Below are 23,733 nucleotides of genomic sequence, written 5' to 3'. Positions count from 1 at the left end.
ATCTTGAGCATTGAAGTCCTAACATAAGTTTTTGTGCATATAACTTCTAACACATTAAAAACTGTCTTACAGCATTGCAAAAACATTGTATTACATAAGGCATAAGCATCTTTCAGTTTGGCAAGATTTGCACTGAATATTGAATGAAACAGCTCTATCTCAAAGAGAGATAAGCTTTTGAGCAGATTTGGGCTAGATTTCACTTCATTTGAACAGAAGCAGTATTTCAACATTACTGGTCTCAGAAACCTGTAAACTGACAATCTTGAGCATTGAAGTCCTAACATAAGTTTTTGTGCATATAACGGCTAACACATTAAAAACTGTCTTACAGCATTGCAAAAACATTGTATTTGATAAGGCATAAGCATCTTTCAGTTTGGCAAGATTTGCACTGAATATTGAATGAAGCAGCTCTATCTCACAGAGAGACAAGCTTTTGAGCAGATTTGGGCAAGATTTCACTTCATTTGAACAGAAGCAGTATTTCAACTTTACTGGTCTCAGAAACCTGTAAACTGACAATCTTGAGCATTGAAGTCCGATCATAAGGTTTTGTGCATATAACTTCTAACATATTAAAAACTGTCTTACAGCATTGCAAAAACATTGTATTTCATAAGGCATATGCATCTTTCAGTTTGGCAAGATTTGCACTGAATATTGAATGAAGCAGCTTTCTCTCATAGAGAGACAAGCTTTTGAGCAGATTTGGGCTAGATTTAACTTCATTTGAACAAAAGCACTATTTTAACATTACTGGTCTCAGAAACCTATAAACTTACAATCTTCAGCATTGAAGACCTAACATAAGGTTTTGTGCATATAACTTCTAACACATTAAAAACTGTCTTACAGCATTGCAAAAACATTGTATTTCATTAAGGCATAAGCATCTTTCAGTTTGGCAAGATTTGCACTGAATATTGAATGAAGCAGCTTTCTCTCATAGAGAGACAAGCTTTTGAGCAGATTTGGGCTAGATTTCACATCATTTCAACAGAAGCACTATTTTAACATTACTGGTCTCAGAACCCTGTAAACTGACCATCTTGAGCATTGAAGTCCTAACATAAGTTTTTGTGCATATAAATTCTAACACATTAAAAACTGTCTTACAGCATTGCAAAAACATTGTATTACATAAGGCATAAGCATCTTTCAGTTTGGCAAGATTTGCACTGAATATTGAATGAAACAGCTCTATCTCACAGAGAGATAAGCTTTTGAGCAGATTTGGGCTGGATTTCACTTCATTTGAACAGAAGCAGTATTTCAACATTACTGGTCTCAGAAACCTGTAAACTGACATTCTTGAGCATTGAAGTCCTAACATAAGTTTTTGTGCATATAACGTCTAACACATTAAAAACTGTCTTACAGCATTGCAAAAACATTGTATTTCATAAGGCCTAAGCATCTTTCAGTTTGGCAAGATTTGCACTGAATATTGAATGAAACAGCTCTATCTCACAGAGAGATAAGCTTTTGAGCAGATTTGGGCTAGATTTCACTTCATTTGAACAGAAGCAGTATTTTAACATTACTGGTCTCAGAAAACTGTAAACTGACAATCTTGAGCATTGAAGTCCTAACATAAGTTTTTGTGCATATAACGGCTAACACATTAAAAACTGTCTTACAGCATTGCAGAAATAATTTTATTTCATAAGGCATAAGCATCTTTCAGTTTGGCAAGATTTGCACTGAATATTGAATTAAACAGCTCTATCTCACAGAGACACAAGCTTTTGTGCAGATTTGGGCTAGATTTCACTTCATTTGAACAGAAGCACTATTTCAACATTACTGGTCTCAGAAACCTGTAAACTGACAATCTTGAGCAATTGAAGTCCTAACATAAGGTTTTGTGCATATAACTTCTAACACATTAAAAACTGTCTTACAGCATTGCAAAAACATTGTATTTCATAAGGCATAAGCATCTTTCAGTTTGGCAAGATTTGCATTGAATATTGAATGAAGCAGCTTTCTCTCTTAGAGAGACAAGCTTTTGAGCAGATTTGGGCTAGATTTCACTTCATTTCAACAGAAGCACTATTTTAACATTACTGGTCTCAGAAACCTCTAAACTGAAAATCTTGAGCATTGAAGTCCTAACATAAGTTTTTGTGCAAATAACTTCTAACACATTAAAAACTGTCTTACAGCATTGCAAAAACATTGTATTACATAAGGCATAAGCATCTTTCAGTTTGGCAAGATTTGCACTGAATATTGAATGAAACAGCTCTATCTCACAGAGAGATAAGCTTTTGAGCAGATTTGGGCTAGATTTCACTTCATTTGAACAGAAGCAGTATTTCAACATTACTGGTCTCAGAAACCTGTAAACTGACAATCTTGAGCATTGAAGTCCTAACATAAGTTTTTGTGCATATAACGGCTAACACATTAAAAACTGTCTTACAGCATTGCAAAAACATTGTATTTGATAAGGCATAAGCATCTTTCAGTTTGGCAAGATTTGCACTGAATATTGAATGAAGCAGCTTTCTCTCATAGAGAGACAAGCTTTTGAGCAGATTTGGGCTAGATTTCACTTCATTTCAACAGAAGCACTATTTTAACATTACTGGTCTCAGAAACCTGTAAACTGACAATCTTGAGCATTGAAGTCCTAACATAAGTTTTTGTGCATATAACTTCTAACACATTAAAAACTGTCTCACAGCATTGCAGAAATAATTTTATTTCGTAAGACAAAAGCATCTTTCAGTTTGGCAAGATTTGCACTGAATATTGAATGAAGCAGCTCTATCTCACAGAGAGACAAGGTTTTGAGCAGATTTGGGCTAGATTTCACTTCATTTGAACAGAAGCAGTATTTCAACATTACTGGTCTCAGAAACCTGTAAACTGACAATCTTCAGCATTGAAGTCCTAACATAAGTTTTTGTGCATATAACTTCTAACACATTAAAAACTGTCTTACAGCATTGCAAAAACATTGTATTTCATAAGGCATAAGCATCTTTCAGTTTGGCAAGATTTGCACTGAATATTGAATGAAACAGCTCTATCTCACAGAGAGATAAGCTTTTGAGCAGATTTGGGCTAGATTTCACTTCATTTGAACAGAAGCAGTATTTTAACATTACTGGTCTCAGAAAACTGTAAACTGACAATCTTGAGCATTGAAGTCCTAACATAAGTTTTTGTGCATATAACGGCTAACACATTAAAAACTGTCTTACAGCATTGCAGAAATAATTTTATTTCATAAGGCATAAGCATCTTTCAGTTTGGCAAGATTTGCACTGAATATTGAATGAAACAGCTCTATCTCACAGAGACACAAGCTTTTGTGCAGATTTGGGCTAGATTTCACTTCATTTGAACAGAAGCACTATTTCAACATTACTGGTCTCAGAAACCTGTAAACTGACAATCTTGAGCATTGAAGTCCTAACATAAGTTTTTGTGCATATAACTTCTAACACATTAAAAACTGTCTCACAGCATTGCAGAAATAATTTTATTTCGTAAGACAAAAGCATCTTTCAGTTTGGCAAGATTTGCACTGAATATTGAATGAAGCAGCTCTATCTCACAGAGAGACAAGGTTTTGAGCAGATTTGGGCTAGATTTCACTTCATTTGAACAGAAGCAGTATTTCAACATTACTGGTCTCAGAAACCTGTAAACTGACAATCTTCAGCATTGAAGTCCTAACATAAGTTTTTGTGCATATAACTTCTATAACATTAAAAACTGTCTTACAGCATTGCAAAAACATTGTATTTCATAAGGCATAAGCATCTTTCAGTTTGGCAAGATTTGCACTGAATATTGAATGAAACAGCTCTATCTCACAGAGAGATAAGCTTTTGAGCAGATTTGGGCTAGATTTCACTTCATTTGAACAGAAGCAGTATTTTAACATTACTGGTCTCAGAAAACTGTAAACTGACAATCTTGAGCATTGAAGTCCTAACATAAGTTTTTGTGCATATAACGGCTAACACATTAAAAACTGTCTTACAGCATTGCAGAAATAATTTTATTTCATAAGGCATAAGCATCTTTCAGTTTGGCAAGATTTGCACTGAATATTGAATGAAACAGCTCTATCTCACAGAGACACAAGCTTTTGTGCAGATTTGGGCTAGATTTCACTTCATTTGAACAGAAGCACTATTTCAACATTACTGGTCTCAGAAACCTGTAAACTGACAATCTTGAGCAATTGAAGTCCTAACATAAGGTTTTGTGCATATAACTTCTAACACATTAAAAACTGTCTTACAGCATTGCAAAAACATTGTATTTCATAAGGCATAAGCATCTTTCAGTTTGGCAAGATTTGCACTGAATATTGAATGAAGCAGCTTTCTCTCATAGAGAGACAAGCTTTTGAGCAGATTTGGGCTAGATTTCACATCATTTCAACAGAAGCACTATTTTAACATTACTGGTCTCAGAACCCTGTAAACTGACCATCTTGAGCATTGAAGTCCTAACATAAGTTTTTGTGCATATAAATTCTAACACATTAAAAACTGTCTTACAGCATTGCAAAAACATTGTATTACATAAGGCATAAGCATCTTTCAGTTTGGCAAGATTTGCACTGAATATTGAATGAAACAGCTCTATCTCACAGAGAGATAAGCTTTTGAGCAGATTTGGGCTGGATTTCACTTCATTTGAACAGAAGCAGTATTTCAACATTACTGGTCTCAGAAACCTGTAAACTGACAATCTTGAGCATTGAAGTCCTAACATAAGTTTTTGTGCATATAACGTCTAACACATTAAAAACTGTCTTACAGCATTGCAAAAACATTGTATTTCATAAGGCCTAAGCATCTTTCAGTTTGGCAAGATTTGCACTGAATATTGAATGAAACAGCTCTATCTCACAGAGAGATAAGCTTTTGAGCAGATTTGGGCTAGATTTCACTTCATTTGAACAGAAGCAGTATTTTAACATTACTGGTCTCAGAAAACTGTAAACTGACAATCTTGAGCATTGAAATCCTTACATAAGTTTTTGTGCATATAACGGCTAACACATTAAAAACTGTCTTACAGCATTGCAGAAATAATTTTATTTCATAAGGCATACGCATCTTTCAGTTTGGCAAGATTTGCACTGAATATTGAATGAAACAGCTCTATCTCACAGAGACACAAGCTTTTGTGCAGATTTGGGCTAGATTTCACTTCATTTGAACAGAAGCACTATTTCAACATTACTGGTCTCAGAAACCTGTAAACTGACAATCTTGAGCAATTGAAGTCCTAACATAAGGTTTTGTGCAAATAACTTCTAACACATTAAAAACTGTCTTACAGCATTGCAAAAACATTGTATTACATAAGGCATAAGCATCTTTCAGTTTGGCAAGATTTGCACTGAATATTGAATGAAACAGCTCTATCTCACAGAGAGATAAGCTTTTGAGCAGATTTGGGCTAGATTTCACTTCATTTGAACAGAAGCAGTATTTCAACATTACTGGTCTCAGAAACCTGTAAACTGACAATCTTGAGCATTGAAGTCCTAACATAAGTTTTTGTGCATATAACTTCTAACACATTAAAAACTGTCTTACAGCATTGCAAAAACATTGTATTTCATAAGGCATATGCATCTTTCAGTTTGGCAAGATTTGCACTGAATATTGAATGAAGCAGCTCTATCTCACAGAGAGATAAGCTTTTGAGCAGATTTGGGCTAGATTTCACTTCATTTGAACAGAAGCACTATTTCAACATTACTGGTCTCAGAAACCTGTAAACTGACAATCTTGAGCATTGAAGTCCTAACATAAGTTTTTGTGCATATAACGGCTAACACATTAAAAACTGTCTTACAGCATTGCAAAAACATTGTATTTGATAAGGCATAAGCATCTTTCAGTTTGGCAAGATTTGCACTGAATATTGAATGAAGCAGCTCTATCTCACAGAGAGACAAGCTTTTGAGCAGATTTGGGCAAGATTTCACTTCATTTGAACAGAAGCAGTATTTCAACTTTACTGGTCTCAGAAACCTGTAAACTGACAATCTTGAGCATTGAAGTCCGATCATAAGGTTTTGTGCATATAACTTCTAACATATTAAAAACTGTCTTACAGCATTGCAAAAACATTGTATTTCATAAGGCATATGCATCTTTCAGTTTGGCAAGATTTGCACTGAATATTGAATGAAGCAGCTTTCTCTCATAGAGAGACAAGCTTTTGAGCAGATTTGGGCTAGATTTAACTTCATTTGAACAAAAGCACTATTTTAACATTACTGGTCTCAGAAACCTATAAACTTACAATCTTCAGCATTGAAGACCTAACATAAGGTTTTGTGCATATAACTTCTAACACATTAAAAACTGTCTTACAGCATTGCAAAAACATTGTATTTCATTAAGGCATAAGCATCTTTCAGTTTGGCAAGATTTGCACTGAATATTGAATGAAGCAGCTTTCTCTCATAGAGAGACAAGCTTTTGAGCAGATTTGGGCTAGATTTCACATCATTTCAACAGAAGCACTATTTTAACATTACTGGTCTCAGAACCCTGTAAACTGACCATCTTGAGCATTGAAGTCCTAACATAAGTTTTTGTGCATATAAATTCTAACACATTAAAAACTGTCTTACAGCATTGCAAAAACATTGTATTACATAAGGCATAAGCATCTTTCAGTTTGGCAAGATTTGCACTGAATATTGAATGAAACAGCTCTATCTCACAGAGAGATAAGCTTTTGAGCAGATTTGGGCTGGATTTCACTTCATTTGAACAGAAGCAGTATTTCAACATTACTGGTCTCAGAAACCTGTAAACTGACATTCTTGAGCATTGAAGTCCTAACATAAGTTTTTGTGCATATAACGTCTAACACATTAAAAACTGTCTTACAGCATTGCAAAAACATTGTATTTCATAAGGCCTAAGCATCTTTCAGTTTGGCAAGATTTGCACTGAATATTGAATGAAACAGCTCTATCTCACAGAGAGATAAGCTTTTGAGCAGATTTGGGCTAGATTTCACTTCATTTGAACAGAAGCAGTATTTTAACATTACTGGTCTCAGAAAACTGTAAACTGACAATCTTGAGCATTGAAGTCCTAACATAAGTTTTTGTGCATATAACGGCTAACACATTAAAAACTGTCTTACAGCATTGCAGAAATAATTTTATTTCATAAGGCATAAGCATCTTTCAGTTTGGCAAGATTTGCACTGAATATTGAATTAAACAGCTCTATCTCACAGAGACACAAGCTTTTGTGCAGATTTGGGCTAGATTTCACTTCATTTGAACAGAAGCACTATTTCAACATTACTGGTCTCAGAAACCTGTAAACTGACAATCTTGAGCAATTGAAGTCCTAACATAAGGTTTTGTGCATATAACTTCTAACACATTAAAAACTGTCTTACAGCATTGCAAAAACATTGTATTTCATAAGGCATAAGCATCTTTCAGTTTGGCAAGATTTGCATTGAATATTGAATGAAGCAGCTTTCTCTCTTAGAGAGACAAGCTTTTGAGCAGATTTGGGCTAGATTTCACTTCATTTCAACAGAAGCACTATTTTAACATTACTGGTCTCAGAAACCTCTAAACTGAAAATCTTGAGCATTGAAGTCCTAACATAAGTTTTTGTGCAAATAACTTCTAACACATTAAAAACTGTCTTACAGCATTGCAAAAACATTGTATTACATAAGGCATAAGCATCTTTCAGTTTGGCAAGATTTGCACTGAATATTGAATGAAACAGCTCTATCTCACAGAGAGATAAGCTTTTGAGCAGATTTGGGCTAGATTTCACTTCATTTGAACAGAAGCAGTATTTCAACATTACTGGTCTCAGAAACCTGTAAACTGACAATCTTGAGCATTGAAGTCCTAACATAAGTTTTTGTGCATATAACGGCTAACACATTAAAAACTGTCTTACAGCATTGCAAAAACATTGTATTTGATAAGGCATAAGCATCTTTCAGTTTGGCAAGATTTGCACTGAATATTGAATGAAGCAGCTTTCTCTCATAGAGAGACAAGCTTTTGAGCAGATTTGGGCTAGATTTCACTTCATTTCAACAGAAGCACTATTTTAACATTACTGGTCTCAGAAACCTGTAAACTGACAATCTTGAGCATTGAAGTCCTAACATAAGTTTTTGTGCATATAACTTCTAACACATTAAAAACTGTCTCACAGCATTGCAGAAATAATTTTATTTCGTAAGACAAAAGCATCTTTCAGTTTGGCAAGATTTGCACTGAATATTGAATGAAGCAGCTCTATCTCACAGAGAGACAAGGTTTTGAGCAGATTTGGGCTAGATTTCACTTCATTTGAACAGAAGCAGTATTTCAACATTACTGGTCTCAGAAACCTGTAAACTGACAATCTTCAGCATTGAAGTCCTAACATAAGTTTTTGTGCATATAACTTCTAACACATTAAAAACTGTCTTACAGCATTGCAAAAACATTGTATTTCATAAGGCATAAGCATCTTTCAGTTTGGCAAGATTTGCACTGAATATTGAATGAAACAGCTCTATCTCACAGAGAGATAAGCTTTTGAGCAGATTTGGGCTAGATTTCACTTCATTTGAACAGAAGCAGTATTTTAACATTACTGGTCTCGGAAAACTGTAAACTGACAATCTTGAGCATTGAAGTCCTAACATAAGTTTTTGTGCATATAACGGCTAACACATTAAAAACTGTCTTACAGCATTGCAGAAATAATTTTATTTCATAAGGCATAAGCATCTTTCAGTTTGGCAAGATTTGCACTGAATATTGAATGAAACAGCTCTATCTCACAGAGACACAAGCTTTTGTGCAGATTTGGGCTAGATTTCACTTCATTTGAACAGAAGCACTATTTCAACATTACTGGTCTCAGAAACCTGTAAACTGACAATCTTGAGCATTGAAGTCCTAACATAAGTTTTTGTGCATATAACTTCTAACACATTAAAAACTGTCTCACAGCATTGCAGAAATAATTTTATTTCGTAAGACAAAAGCATCTTTCAGTTTGGCAAGATTTGCACTGAATATTGAATGAAGCAGCTCTATCTCACAGAGAGACAAGGTTTTGAGCAGATTTGGGCTAGATTTCACTTCATTTGAACAGAAGCAGTATTTCAACATTACTGGTCTCAGAAACCTGTAAACTGACAATCTTCAGCATTGAAGTCCTAACATAAGTTTTTGTGCATATAACTTCTATAACATTAAAAACTGTCTTACAGCATTGCAAAAACATTGTATTTCATAAGGCATAAGCATCTTTCAGTTTGGCAAGATTTGCACTGAATATTGAATGAAACAGCTCTATCTCACAGAGAGATAAGCTTTTGAGCAGATTTGGGCTAGATTTCACTTCATTTGAACAGAAGCAGTATTTTAACATTACTGGTCTCAGAAAACTGTAAACTGACAATCTTGAGCATTGAAGTCCTAACATAAGTTTTTGTGCATATAACGGCTAACACATTAAAAACTGTCTTACAGCATTGCAGAAATAATTTTATTTCATAAGGCATAAGCATCTTTCAGTTTGGCAAGATTTGCACTGAATATTGAATGAAACAGCTCTATCTCACAGAGACACAAGCTTTTGTGCAGATTTGGGCTAGATTTCACTTCATTTGAACAGAAGCACTATTTCAACATTACTGGTCTCAGAAACCTGTAAACTGACAATCTTGAGCAATTGAAGTCCTAACATAAGGTTTTGTGCATATAACTTCTAACACATTAAAAACTGTCTTACAGCATTGCAAAAACATTGTATTTCATAAGGCATAAGCATCTTTCAGTTTGGCAAGATTTGCACTGAATATTGAATGAAGCAGCTTTCTCTCATAGAGAGACAAGCTTTTGAGCAGATTTGGGCTAGATTTCACATCATTTCAACAGAAGCACTATTTTAACATTACTGGTCTCAGAACCCTGTAAACTGACCATCTTGAGCATTGAAGTCCTAACATAAGTTTTTGTGCATATAAATTCTAACACATTAAAAACTGTCTTACAGCATTGCAAAAACATTGTATTACATAAGGCATAAGCATCTTTCAGTTTGGCAAGATTTGCACTGAATATTGAATGAAACAGCTCTATCTCACAGAGAGATAAGCTTTTGAGCAGATTTGGGCTGGATTTCACTTCATTTGAACAGAAGCAGTATTTCAACATTACTGGTCTCAGAAACCTGTAAACTGACAATCTTGAGCATTGAAGTCCTAACATAAGTTTTTGTGCATATAACGTCTAACACATTAAAAACTGTCTTACAGCATTGCAAAAACATTGTATTTCATAAGGCCTAAGCATCTTTCAGTTTGGCAAGATTTGCACTGAATATTGAATGAAACAGCTCTATCTCACAGAGAGATAAGCTTTTGAGCAGATTTGGGCTAGATTTCACTTCATTTGAACAGAAGCAGTATTTTAACATTACTGGTCTCAGAAAACTGTAAACTGACAATCTTGAGCATTGAAATCCTAACATAAGTTTTTGTGCATATAACGGCTAACACATTAAAAACTGTCTTACAGCATTGCAGAAATAATTTTATTTCATAAGGCATAAGCATCTTTCAGTTTGGCAAGATTTGCACTGAATATTGAATGAAACAGCTCTATCTCACAGAGACACAAGCTTTTGTGCAGATTTGGGCTAGATTTCACTTCATTTGAACAGAAGCACTATTTCAACATTACTGGTCTCAGAAACCTGTAAACTGACAATCTTGAGCAATTGAAGTCCTAACATAAGGTTTTGTGCATATAACTTCTAACACATTAAAAACTGTCTTACAGCATTGCAAAAACATTGTATTTCATAAGGCATAAGCATCTTTCAGTTTGGCAAGATTTGCATTGAATATTGAATGAAGCAGCTTTCTCTCTTAGAGAGACAAGCTTTTGAGCAGATTTGGGCTAGATTTCACTTCATTTCAACAGAAGCACTATTTTAACATTACTGGTCTCAGAAACCTCTAAACTGAAAATCTTGAGCATTGAAGTCCTAACATATGTTTTTGTGCATATAACTTCTAACACATTAAAAACTGTCTCACTGCATTGCAGAAATCATTTTATTTCATAAGACATAAGCATCTTTTAGTTTGGCAAGATTTGCACTGAACATTGAATGATGCAGCTCTATCTAACAGAGAGATAAGCTTTTGAGCAGATTTGGGCTGGATTTCACTTCATTTGAACAGAAGCAGTATTTCAACATTACTGGTCTCAGAAACCTGTAATCTGACAATCTTGAGCATTGAAGTCCTAACATAAGTTTTTGTGCATAGAACGTCTAACATAAGATTTTGCGCATATAACTTGTTTATAAACTGTTTTACTGCATTGTAAAAACATTATATTTGATATGACATAAGCATCTTTCAGTTTGGCAAGTTTTGCACTGAACATTGAATGAAGCAGCTTTCTCTAATTGAGAGAGAAGTTTTTAAGCAGATTTGGGCTAGTTTGCAGTTCATTTGAACAGAAGCACTATTTGAACATTAGTGGTCCCAGAAACCTGTAAACTGACAATCTTGAGCATTGAAGGTCTAACATAAGATTTTGTGCATATAACTTCTAACACATTAGAAACTGTCTCACTGCATTGCAAAAAACATTTTATTTCTTTAGACATAAGCATCTTTCAGTTTGGCAAGTCTTGCACTAAACATTGAATTGAAGCAGCTTTCTCTCATTGAGAGAGAAGGTTTTAAGCAGATTTGGGCTAGTTTGCAGTTCATTTGAACAGAAGCACTATTTGAACATTAGTGGTCTCAGAAACCTGTAAACTGACAATCTTGAGCATTGAAGCTCTAACATAAGATTTTGTGCATATAACTTCTAACACATTAGAATCTGTCTCACTGCATTGCAAAAAACATTATATTTGATAAGACATAAGCATCTTTCAGTTTGGCAAGTTTTGCACTAAACATTGAATGTAGCAGCTTTCTCTCATTGAGAGAGAAGGTTCTCTTACGAGAGCTCTCTCGTACTGCGTCTTAGCTAAGACGCTACGGGAAAAGTCTCTTTTCACGAAATACTGAAGCAAAAAATTATCCTTAATTTTTTATTTTTGTAAAGCGCATTTGCAGCAGTACACAGCCATAGGCGAGGCGGCTCGTTCGCTCATTGGCTTGTTCTGCGGCAACTGCACAGCCTATCGAGCGGAGGCTGATGCAACATCAGACCAATAAGGGCGCTTCGCGCCCTTCTTGCCACTTCCCACCGAAACGGGTGTGGAAAAGGCTGACTCACCTGATTTTTCATCTCTTCATCGAAGCTCACGCATCGCTGGAGCACGAGGAAGCAAGCGCCGTCTGGAAGAGCATATCAGCAGGACGAGCCATCCTGAAGCCTCTGGCATCGCCGCCTTCCACTGCCGTTCCTGCTGCGCTATCCGGCGCCCATATCCTTTACATCCTTATTCTGTTATATCGTGTATGTGTTCGGATTGGGTGCTAGGCATTATAAAGAGAGGCTACTCACTACAGTTTTCTCGACGCCCACCGCGCTTTTCAGCGCGCGTCGAAACTATGGTCAAAACAGAAGTAGCACACATACTTCGGGCCGAAATATCAAAACTGTTGAGCAAAGGGGCTGTAGAGCCTGTGTCTCAAGCTCAAAGCGAGGGGGGGCTGTACAGCAGATACTTTCTGGTGCCCAAGAGAGACGGGGGTCTCAGGCCCATACTGGATCTAAGACAGCTGAACAAGGCATTGATGAAACGCAGTTTCAAAATGCTCACGACCAGGAAGCTCCTCGCGCAGGTTCGCAGTGGGGACTGGTTCATGTCAATAGATCTGAAGGACGCGTATTTTCAAATACAGATAGCGTCAAACCACAGGCGATATTTGAGATTCGCCTTCGAGGGCCAGGCATACCAGTTTACAGTCCTGCCATTCGGCTTGTCCATAGCTCCTCGAACGTTTACGAGGTGCATGGATGCAGCGCTCGCTCCTCTCAGACTCAGAGGCATACGAGTGCTGAATTATTTGGATGACTGGCTGGTTCTGGCCCGATCGCGAGCGGAGCTCGTGGACCACAGGGCCGTTTTACTCGATCACCTCGAGAAGCTTGGCTTCAGTGTCAATTGGGCGAAGAGTTCGCTGAACCCCAGTCAGATAATCCTGTTTCTGGGTATAGTTCTGAACTCGTGTTCCATGACGGCGCGGCTGTCACCACAGCGCGCGATGGGCATTCAGCGCGCAGCGAGTTCTTTCCGCTGCGGCGCGACCGTGTCGCTCAAACACTGTCAAAAGATGCTGGGTCTCATGGCCTCAGCATCTCCGGTTCTGCGGCTGGGCCTGCTCCGCATGCGCCCCCTGCAGTTTTGGCTGAAGGCTCGGGTGCCGCACAGAGCGTGGGCGTCTGGCCGGCTGCATTTCAAGGTCGATCAGAGCTGTGTTGCGGCTCTAGCACCTTGGACAGCGAACGGCTGGTACCGATCAGGTGTAAGCCTGGGGACTTCCCCGGGTGTGAAAATGGTGTCGACGGACGCCTCCACTTCGGGATGGGGAGCGCTGCTCGAAGGCAGACCGTCCTTTGGCCTATGGTCAGAACGGGAAAAGCTCCATCATATCAACTGCCTGGAAATGCTGGCAGTGGAGAACGCGCTGACGCGCTTCTGTCCCCATATCAAGGATCACCACGTCGTAGTCCGTTCGGACAACATGTCCGTGGTGTCCTACATAAATCGCCAGGGCGGTCTCGGGTCCCGAAACCTGTACAGGCTGACGGAACGCCTCCTGGTTTGGGCTCAGCGCAACGTGCGCTCGCTGAGAGCAGTGCATGTGCCTGGACTGCAGAATCTGGGTCCAGACAGGCTGTCCAGAGGCAATGTTCCTACGGGCGAATGGTCTCTACACCCGCAAACAGTCCGGCTGTTGTGGGAGAGATTTGGCATGGCGGAGGTGGACCTCTTTGCGTCCCACGAAAACGCTCACTGCCCCGCGTTCTTTTCCAAGAACGAAAGCGCGCTGTCACGGAGATGGCCGTGCTAACCGCTTTATGCGTTCCCTCCCGTCTCCCTCCTTCCGCAGGTGATAGAACGGGTGAGAGAAATGAGATGTTCAATACTGCTTGTAGCACCTCTGTGGAAGAACCAACCATGGTTCCCAGATTTGATGCAGTTAGCAGATGTCGCCCCGTGGCCGGTACTGTTGAGGAGGGACCTCCTCTCGCAGGCCAGGGGCTCGATTTGGCACCCTCAACCGGAGTTGTGGTCCCTCCATGTGTGGGCACTCAACGGTTACCCGCTGATCTCGCAGTGGGAGTGCTAAATACCATCACTCAGGCTAGAGCTCCGTCGACACAACGTCTGTATGCCTCGAAGTGGTCGGTGTTCTCCAGCTGGTGCACAGCTCGAGGTTATTCACCCCTTAGTTGTGAGGTGACGGAGGTCCTCTCCTTCCTACAGGAGCTGTTGGATAAGGGCAGAGCCCCATCCACGCTCAAAGTTTATGTGGCGGCCATCGCGGCGTTTTCTGAAACGGCGTCCGGTCAGTCAATAGGAAGGAACGATTTAGTCATCCGGTTCCTCAGAGGAGCTAGGAGGCTGAATCCTCCCAGACCTCCGTGAGTCCCTATGTGGGACCTCGCGGCGGTTTTGGAGGCCTTGAAGGGTCCCCCTTTTGAGCCTATCCAATCGGTTAGCCTTCAGCATCTGTCGTTCAAGACAGTATTCTTGTTGGCTCTCGCTTCTGTGAAGCGTGTGGGTGATTTGCACGCACTCTCTGTGAGCCAGTCGTGCTTGGAGTTTGGGCCCAATGACTCAAGAGTCATACTCAAACCTAGGCACGGTTATGTGCAAAAATCCCTCAACACACCATTTCGGGCTCAGGTTATTGCCCTGTCTGCCCTGCCGGTGTCAGGGGAGGATGGAGACTCGAGTCTTCTTTGCCCTGTCAGGGTTTTAAGAGCTTATGTGTCTCGCTCTGCTGCCTTTCGGCAGACGGAGCAGCAGTTTGTCTCGTTCAGTGGACGTTCCAAGGGAATGGCTGTTTCGAGACAGACTCTATCCAGATGGATAGTTGACGCCATAGCGTTAGCTTACGCTTCCAGGGGCCTTCAGTGCCCGTTGGGCGTCAGAGCACACTCCACAAGAGGCGTCGCCTCGTCGTGGGCGTGGTCTACTGGGATCTCCTTGCAGGATATATGTATGGCGGCGGGTTGGGCCTCGCCGTCTACATTTATCAGGTTCTTTAACCTGGAGGTTCCCGCCTTGCAAGCAAGGCTGCTGTCGGTATAGTCGAATCAGGGCCCTGAGGGGAATTCTGAGTTCACGAGCGCTATGCGCTGCCGACTGTTATATGGGCAGTATTGCGTAAGACCCGCATTGCCACATTGGTCAGGCCTTGCCTCGACTGTGTGATGTCATATTGCCGCATCTACGGATGCTGCTAGATATGGGACGGAGGGCTTTCCCCCTTTTCTGTCCTGGACTCTCTGGGAGTCCCTCAGGTGACTGTGCACTGTAAATCCTGGGCGTTGCTTCAGGTTTATTGGTGTGTGATCCCTGCGCGCACGGCGTTTTACATTGGGTTCCCGTAGCATCTTAGCTAAGACGCAGTACGAGAGAGCTCTCGTAAGAGAACGTACTCGGTTACTAAACGTAACCTCGGTTCTCTCTAGAAGAGCGAACGAGTACTGCGTTCTCTGCCGTGCGTACGATTCACTCTGGTTCGCTTCGGATTGCGGTGAAGCCAGAAGCCCCGAAAGCATCCTAGCACTGCTGGGAAAGCGCCGGTGTTCGAGTTCCGCTGCGGCCGAGCTCTCACCCAAGCGCGCCGCTGTTGCAGTTCCAAGAGTTGTGACTGCCTCAGTGTCTTCTGCAATGCGCAAGCCTGCACGAGTGCCCGCTTGCCTGCACACAAAAGCCGTTATCACAGCTACCCAGATGTTTCACAAAAAGAGTGTTTTTTCTGGTGTTCCGGCCACGGCCGATGGTGCTATAAATGTTGTGATGATGCCCACTGCTCAGTGCCCTTCTCCACATGTAAGCACAGCCCTGCACGCAGGGCCTGCACCCATAATGTCGACTCAAGTCGGTCGCGCACACTGCATAGTAAACGTGCCCACCCCTCAGTGCCCACAATTACTATGTCACATGCGTCATGTGGTTTCTGTAAAAACGAAACCCGTGCACGCTCGTCCGGCCATGGCCGATGGTGCTATAAATGCAGTGACGATGCCCACTACCCAGTGCCCATCTCCACATGTAAGCACAGCCCTGCACACAGGGCTAGCGCACATAAGATCGACACGGATCGGTCGAGCGCGCCGCATAGTAAACGTGCCCACTTCCCAGTGTCCACATACACTATGTCGCATACGGCGCGGGGCTTCTGTAAAAACGAGGCCCGTGCACGTACATTCTGCACAGGCAGACAGCGAGTTGAAAGTGGTAAAAGTGCACACATGCAGCCCACGGTTACTCGCAGATATATCGAGTCCCATGGGACCCGCTCAGCCTCCCCCCAGTCGGTTAAGCACTGGAACGGGGTCGAGGAAGAGCAATCTGCCCGCTGTGATCAGCGCGCTCCCCGCCTCAGATGTGCAGCACACTCGAGCGCCGCCGTTGCCCAGTCAACAGAGCGCGTTTCGCATCCAGCCCTTAGCCATTCATGCAGATGCATGGTCAGCGCTTCCAGGGGTTTCGGATTGGGTGCTAGGCATTATAAAGAGAGGCTACTCACTACAGTTTTCTCGACGCCCACCGCGCTTTTCAGCGCGCGTCGAAACTATGGTCAAAACAGAAGTAGCACACATACTTCGGGCCGAAATATCAAAACTGTTGAGCAAAGGGGCTGTAGAGCCTGTGTCTCAAGCTCAAAGCGAGGGGGGGCTGTACAGCAGATACTTTCTGGTGCCCAAGAGAGACGGGGGTCTCAGGCCCATACTGGATCTAAGACAGCTGAACAAAGCATTGATGAAACGCAGTTTCAAAATGCTCACGACCAGGAAGCTCCTCGCGCAGATTCGCAGAGGGGACTGGTTCATGTCAATAGATCTGAAGGACGCGTATTTTCAAATACAGATAGCGTCAAACCACAGGCGATATTTGAGATTCGCCTTCGAGGGCCAGGCATACCAGTTTACAGTCCTGCCATTCGGCTTGTCCGTAGCTCCTCGTACGTTTACGAGGTGCATGGATGCAGCGCTCGCTCCTCTCAGACTCAGAGGCATACGAGTGCTGAATTATTTGGACGACTGGCTTGTTCTGGCCCGATCACGAGCGGAGCCGTTTTACTCGATCACCTCGAGAAGCTCGGCCTCAGTGTCAATTGGGCGAAGAGTTCGCTGAACACCAGTCAGATGATCCTGTTTCTGGGTATAGTTCTGAACTCGTGTTCCATGACGGCGCGGCTGTCACCACAGCACGCGATGGGCATTCAGCACGCAGCGAGTTCTTTCCGCTGCGGCGCGACCGTGTCGCTCAAACACTGTCAAAAGATGCTGGGTCTCATGGCCTCAGCATCTCCGGTTCTGCGGCTGGGCCTGCTCCGCATGCGCCCCCTGCACTTTTGGCTGAAGGCTCGGGTGCCGCGCAGAGCGTGGGCGTCTGGCCGGCTGCATTTCAAGGTCGATCAGAGCTGTGTTGCGGCTCTAGCACCTTGGACAGCGAACAGCTGGTACCGATCAGGTGTAAGCCTGGGGACTTCCCCGGGTGTGAAAATGGTGTGGACGGACGCCTCCACTTCGGGATGGGGAGCGCTGCTCGAAGGCAGACCGTCCTTTGGTCTATGGTCAGAACGGGAAAGCTCCATCATATCAACTGCCTGGAAATGCTGGCAGTGGAGAACGCGCTGACGCGCTTTTGTCCCCATATCCAGGATCACCACGTCGTAGTCCGTTCGGACAACATGTCTGTGGTGTCCTACATAAATCGTCAGGGCGGTCTCAGGTCCCGAAACCTGTACAGGCTGACGGAACGCCTCCTGGTTTGGGCTCAGCGCAACGTGCGCTCGCTGAGAGCAGTGCATGTGCCTGGACTGCAGAATCTGGGTCCAGACAGGCTGTCCAGAGGCAATGTTCCTACGGGCGAATGGTCTCTACACCCGCAAACAGTCCGGCTGTTGTGGGAGAGATTTGGCATGGCGGAGGTGGACCTCTTTGCGTCCCACGAAAATGCTCACTGCCCCGCGTTCTTTTCCAAGAACGAAAGCGCGCTGTCACGGAGATGGCCGTGCTGCCCGCTTTATGCGTTCCCTCCCGTCTCCCTCCTTCCGCAGGTGATAGAACGGGTGAGAGAAACGAGATGTTCAATACTGCTTGTAGCACCTCTTTGGAAGAACCAACCATGGTTCCCAGATTTGATGCAGTTAGCAGATGTCGCCCCGTGGCCGGTACTGTTGAGGAGGGACCTCCTCTCGCAGGCCAGGGGCTCGATTTGGCACCCTCAACCGGAGTTGTGGTCCCTCCATGTGTGGGCACTCAACGGTTACCCGCTGATCTCGCAGTGGGAGTGCTAAATACCATCACTCAGGCTAGAGCTCCGTCGACACGACGTCTGTATGCCTCGAAGTGGTCGGTGTTCTCCAGCTGGTGCACAGCTCGAGGTTATTCACCCCTTAGTTGTGAGGTGACGGAGGTCCTCTCCTTCCTACAGGAGCTGTTGGATAAGGGCAGAGCCCCATCCACGCTCAAAGTTTATGTGGCGGCCATCGCGGCGTTTTCTGAAACGGCGTCCGGTCAGTCAATAGGAAGGAACGATTTAGTCATCCGGTTCCTCAGAGGAGCTAGGAGGCTGAATCCTCCCAGACCTCCGTGAGTCCCTATGTGGGACCTCGCGGCGGTTTTGGAGGCCTTGAAGGGTCCCCCTTTTGAGCCTATCGAATCGGTTAGTCTTCAGCATCTGTCGTTCAAGACAGTATTCTTGTTGGCTCTCGCTTCTGTGAAGCGTGTGGGTGATTTGCACGCGCTCTCGGTGAGCCAGTCGTGCTTGGAGTTTGGGCCCAATGACTCAAGAGTCATACTCAAACCTAGGCACGGTTATGTGCCGAAATCCCTCAACACACCATTTCGGGCTCAGGTTATTGCCCTGTCTGCCCTGCAGGTGTCAGGGGAGGATGGAGACTCGAGTCTTCTTTGCCCTGTCAGGGTTTTAAGAGCTTATGTGTCTCGCTCTGCTGCCTTTCGGCAGACGGAGTAGCTGTTTGTCTCGTTCGGTGGACGTTCCAAGGGAATGGCTGTTTCGAGACAGACTCTATCCAGATGGATAGTTGACGCCATAGCGTTAGCTTACGCTTCCAGGGGCCTTCAGTGCCCGTTGGGCATCAGAGCACACTCCACAAAAGGCGTCGCCTCGTCGTGGGCGTGGTCTACTGGGATCTCCTTGCAGGATATATGTATGGCGGCAGGTTGGGCCTCGCCGTCTACATTTATCAGGTTCTATAACCTGGAGGTTCCCGCCTTGCAAGCAAGGCTGCTGTCGGTATAGTCGAATCAGGGCCCTGAGGGGAATTCTGAGTTCACGAGCGCTATGCGCTGCCGACTGTTATATGGGCAGTATTGCGTAAGACCCGCATTGCCACATTGGTCAGGCCTTGCCTCGACTGTGTGATGTCATATTGCCGCATCTACGGATGCTGCTAGATATGGGACGGAGGGCTTTCCCCCTTTTCTGTCCTGGACTCTCTGGGAGTCCCTCAGGTGACTGTGCACTGTAAATCCTGGGCGTTGCTTCAGGTTTATTGGTGTGTGATCCCTGTGTGCACGGCGTTTTACATTGGGTTCCCGTAGCGTCTTAGCTAAGACGCAGTACGTGAGAGCTCTCGTAAGAGAACGTACTCGGTTACTAAACGTAACCTCGGTTCTCTCTAGAAGAGCGAACGAGTACTGCGTTCTCTGCCGTGCGTACGATTCACTCTGGTTCGCTTCGGCGATGAAATAAATCAGGTGAGTCAGCCTTTTCGAGCTCCATTTATAGGTTGGGCCACACCCGTTTCGGCGGGAAGTGGCAAGAAGGGCGCGAAGCGCCCTTATTGGTATGATGTTGCATCAGCCTCCGCTCGATAGGCTGTGCAGTTGCCGCAGAACAAGCCAATGAGCGAACGAGCCGTCTCGCCTATGGCTGTGTACTGCTGCAAATGCGCTTTACAAAAATACAAAATTAAGGATAATTTTTTGCTTCAGTATTTCGTGAAAAGAGACTTTTCCCGTAGCGCCGTTTAGTAACCGAGTACGTTTTAAGCAGATTTGGGCTAGTTTGCTGTTCATTTGAACAGAAGCACTATTTGAACATTAGTGGTCCCAGAAACCTGTAAACTGACAATCTTGAGCATTGAAGCTCTAACTTAAGATTTTGTGCATATAACTTCTAACACATTAGAAACTGTATCACTGCATTGCAAAAAAAAAACATTTTATTTCATTAGACATAAGCATCTTTCAGTTTGGCAAGTTTTGCACTGAACATTGTGAATGAAGCAGCTTTCTCTAGTTAAGAGAGAAGGTTTTAAGCAGATTTGGGCTAGTTTGCAGTTCATTTGAACAGAAGCACTATTTGAACATTAGTGGTCCCAGAAACCTGTAAACTGACAATCTTGAGCATTGAAGCTCTAACTAAACATTAATGCTCTCAGTAGCTCTATACTGACAATCCTGAGCACTGAAGCTGTAACATAAGCTTATGTGCATAAAAAATGTAACACATTAAAGACTGTGTTTCTTCATTGCCAAAAGCACATTAGTTCATTAGTCAGAGAGATCTTTCATGTTTGCAAGTTTTGCAGTTAACATTGTAAAAAGCTACATTCTCTCACTGAGAGATAAGCTGTATTGCATATGTGGGCTTGTTTTAGCTTCGTTTCACCAGAACCACTAACTAAACATTAGTGCTCTCAGAAGCTCTATACTGACAATCCTGAGCACTGAATCTGTAACATAAGTTTATGTGCATAGAATATGTAACAGATTAAAAACTGTTTTTCTGCATTGCAAAAAACACATTAGTTCATTAGTCAGAGAGATCTTTCATGTTGGCAAGTTTTGCAGTTAACATTGTAAAAAGCTACATTCTCTCACTGACAGATAAGCTGTATTGCATATGTGGGCTTGTTTTAGCTTCATTTCACCAGAAACCACTAACTAAACATTAGTGCTCTCAGTAGCTCTATACTGACAATCCTGAGCACTGAAGCTGTAACATAAGTTTATGTGCATAAAACATGTAACACATTAAAAACTGTGTTTCTTCATTGCAAAAAGCACATTAGTCATTAGTCAGAGATATCTTTCATGTTGGCAAGTTTTGCAGTTAACATTGTAAGAAGCTACATTCTCTCACTGAGAGATAAGCTGTATTGCATATGTGGGCTTGTTTAGCATCGTTTCACCAGAACCACTATCTTAACATTTGTGCTCTAAGTAGCTCTATACTGACAATTCTGAGCACTGAAGCTGTAACATAAGTTTATGTGCATACAACATGTAACACATTAAAAACTGTGTTTCTAAATTGCAAAAAGCACATTAGTCCATTAGTCAGAGAGATCTTTCATGTTGGCAAGTTTTGCAGTTAACATTGTAAAAAGCTATATTCTCTCACTGAGAGATAAGCTGTATTGCATATGTGGGCTTGTTTTAGCTTCGTTTCACCAAAACCACTAACTAAACATTAGTGCTCTCAGAAGCTATTAGTTCATTAGTCAGAGAGATCTTTCATGTTTGCAAGTTTAGCAGTTAACATTGTAAGAAGCTACATTCTCTCACTGAGAGATAAGCTGTATTGCATATTTGGGCTTGTTTTAGCTTAATTTCACCAGAACCACTAACTAAAAATTAGTGCTCTCAGAAGCTCTATACTGACAATCCTGAGAACTGAAGCAGTAACATAAGTTTATGTGCATAGAACATGTAAAACAATAAAAACTGTGTTTCTCCATTGCAAAAAGCACATTAGTTCATTAGTCAGAGAGATCTTTCGTGTTGGCAAGTTTTGCAGTTAACATTGTAAGAAGCTACATTCTCTCACTGAGAGATAAGCTGTATTGCATATTTGGGCTTGTTTTAGCTTCGTTTCACCAGAACCACTAACTAAAAATTAGTGCTCTCAGAAGCTCTATACTGACAATCCTGAGAACTGAAGCTGTAACATAAGTTTATGCGCATAGAACATGTAAAACATTAAAAACTGTGTTTCTGCATTGCAAAAAACACATTAGTTCATTAGTCAGAGACATCTTTCATGTTGGCAAGTTTTGCAGTTAACATTGTAAGAAGCTACATTCTCTCACTGAGAGATAAGCTGTATTGCATATGTGGGCTTGTTTAGCATCGTTTCACCAGAACCACTAACTTAACATTAGTGCTCAAAGTAGCTCTATACTGACAATCCTGAGCACTGAAGCTGTAACATAAGTTTAAGTGCATAAAACATGTAACACATTAAAAACTGTGTTTCTACATTGCAAAAAGCACATTAGTTCATTAGTCAGAGAGATCTTTCATGTTGGCAAGTTTTGCAGTTAACATTGTAAAAAGCTACATTCTCTCACTGAGAGATAAGCTGTATTGCATATGTGGGCTTGTTTTAGCTTCGTTTCACCAGAAACACTAGCTAAAAATTAGTGCTCTCAGAAGCTCTATACTGACAATCCTGACAACTGAAGCTGTAACATAAGTTTATGCACATAGAACATGTAAAACAATAAAAACTGTGTTTCTCCATTGCAAAAAGCACATTACTTCATTAGTCAGAGATATCTTTCATGTTGGCAAGTTTTGCAGTTAACATTGTAAGAAGCTACATTCTCCCACTGAGAGATAAGCTGTATTGCATATGTGGGCTTGTTTAGCATCGTTTCACCAAAACCACTAACTAAACATTAGTGCTCTCAGAAGCTATATACTGACAATCCTGAGCACTGAATCTGAAACATAAGTTCATGTGCATAGAACATGTAAAACATTAAAAACTGTGTTTCTGCATTGCAAAAAACACATTAGTTCATTAGTCAGAGACATCTTTCATGTTGGCAAGTGTTACGACCAGCTCAAGCCATAACACAAAAGAGGGATCAAACGGAAATGTTCATTCAAAAATAAGATTTATTGAGTTAAACATATAACAAACAGTAACAATAATAATAATAATAAACAAAAGTCTAGGGTTAAGGGAAAACAAAATATTGACAACATGTGTAAGCAAAACACAATGAGCCACTCATGAGGAGAGTATCCCCATGGAGTGCACACTCTAAACAAGACACAACACTCTTTTATACACAACTGATTATCAATTAGGATGAGGAAGACCAATCAGGAACTCCCACGTCCAGGACCAATGGGATCAGGAGACTCAGGGACGTCACAGCAAGTTTTGCAGTTAACATTGTAAGAAGCTACATTCTCTCACTGAGAGATAAGCTGTATTGCATATGTGGGCTTGTTTTAGCTTCGTTTCACCAGAACCATTAACTAAACATTAGTGCTCTCAGAAGCTACATACTGACAATCCTGAGCACTGAATCTGTAACATAAGTTTATGTGCATAAAACATGTAACACATTAAAAACTGTGTTTCTCCATTGCAAAAAGCATATTAGTTCATTAGTCAGAGAGATCTTTCATGTTGGCAAGTTTTGCAGTTAACATTGTAAGAAGCTACATTCTCTCACTGAGAGATAAGCTGTATTGCATATTTGGGCTTGTTTTAGCTTCGTTTCACCAGAACCACTAACTAAGAATTA

Source organism: Carassius carassius, chromosome 18 (genome assembly GCF_963082965.1).
Source record: "Carassius carassius chromosome 18, fCarCar2.1, whole genome shotgun sequence".
In the NCBI taxonomy this organism is placed as follows: Eukaryota; Metazoa; Chordata; class Actinopteri; order Cypriniformes; family Cyprinidae; genus Carassius; species Carassius carassius.
The sequence above is the reverse complement of the archived record's forward strand: the minus strand, read 5'-3'. Positions refer to the sequence as shown.